Here is a 1536-nt window from a genome sequence, read left to right on the forward strand (position 1 = left end):
AGATTTGTTACGTGACAGCATTAATTAAAGTTTCTTAAGGGTGAAGATCATGTTATCTGCATCTCCTGCCCTCCATCAAGCCACTCCCATAATAGCGGTCATCACTCAAATTAATGCACAACTCTACATTATCTGTATAGCATGTGTGCAAAACACGAATACAATTATGAAGTAATAATTTTATGACGAATAAATATTTCAGTGAGTAAAACTGGCTGTGTCTATAGTATTAAAGACTACACAACATTGTTATATTATCTTAAAATTATTTTTTAATTATTATTATTTTAAATTATTGTCCCTGGATTAGTAGGGTATGCTTGTAATAAAGTAGTGGTGGTAGCGGACAAATTTTAAGTATCAATTCTGCTTAAAAAGATGCAATCTAATCCTGTTTACATGAAATAAGCCTGCTCCCGATCAGGTTTAAGCTTACAGACCTGTTGCTATGACAGCAACTCCGGGATGAGCTTCGAAGAACCAAATAATCCAAGAGCATGCCAAATCGTCAACAATCAAATCCAGCTAACTGAGTTAGCGACATATGAAGAACGGGCCCCAGGGGTCTGTAAATGACCTACACAACTTAAGATCTGTGGTCAAGCAAAAACCATGTGCTCACACACAGTCTTTATAAGGTTGACAGTGGTGAGCATGCAGGTTCAGCATTGCACTGCATGATTCACTAACAAGCCTTGACTTGCCTACTTCTAAGACCAAACCCTTAAATCTTGAGTCAACCTGAACTGATCAAGTCCCTTCAATGTAGCTATAAAATAGAAGTACAGACAGATCTTTTCTTCCGTATTATGATGAGTGTAACAGATTATCGGAAACAAATGTAGGGCGACAACTTGGTCCAATGCATCATTGTTAATCAGATTCTGAGATGTTGCCGTTTTGCTCAAAAGCGGAGGCAAGGTGAATGCAGTTGGAGGGGGTGAGTTTAAGTGGACTAAATGATTGGACAAGTCCTGAATATAATCACCAGAGAGAAGTCTGTCATTCTCACCGGAAGGTATAGTTATGACATTTTGATTAAATATTAGGAGGTCAAGATTTTTTTATAATAAACAAAAAACCGAGCAATTCTTCACAATACGATCTACAACATATATTTAGAAAACAGATAGGGTGACTTTTCATTTCATGCAGACTTTGAAGGAATAACTCATTCAAAAATTTGCCTAAAATGTACTCCCTCTCAGGCCATCTGATGTAGCCGAGTTTGTTTCCTCATTGGAACATATTTGAGGAAATTTAGCATCGACACTGTACCTTGCTTCCCAATGGATCCTCTGCTGTGAATGGGTGCTGTCAGAACGAGAGTCCAAATAGCTGAAAACACCATCACAATTTTGGAGTGGGGGTTCAATCTTCAACTGGCTGGCAGGAGCTGCCACTGACAGGTCATGTCTAAAGCAGTCAAATGAACGTGATCACGGCTGGTTGCTTACTGACGCTTTGTTGGACGCTCAACCAGCCAGCCTCTGCTGCCTCTCATTCCAAGGAAATCATTCTGATTTTATTTTTGTT

At 38.9% G+C, this 1536-nt stretch overlaps 1 protein-coding gene across 2 annotated transcripts in view; it reads right to left on the minus strand.

Annotated features, from left to right (window-relative positions):
• stimate (STIM activating enhance) overlaps positions 1 to 1536 on the minus strand; it is a 13529-nt gene that overhangs the window by 10502 nt on the left and 1491 nt on the right. The window lies entirely within an intron of this gene.

The sequence above is a fragment of the Sinocyclocheilus grahami genome, unplaced genomic scaffold (assembly GCF_001515645.1).
Source record: "Sinocyclocheilus grahami isolate Dianchi unplaced genomic scaffold, SAMN03320097.WGS_v1.1 scaffold664.1, whole genome shotgun sequence".
Lineage (NCBI taxonomy): Eukaryota > Metazoa > Chordata > Actinopteri > Cypriniformes > Cyprinidae > Sinocyclocheilus > Sinocyclocheilus grahami.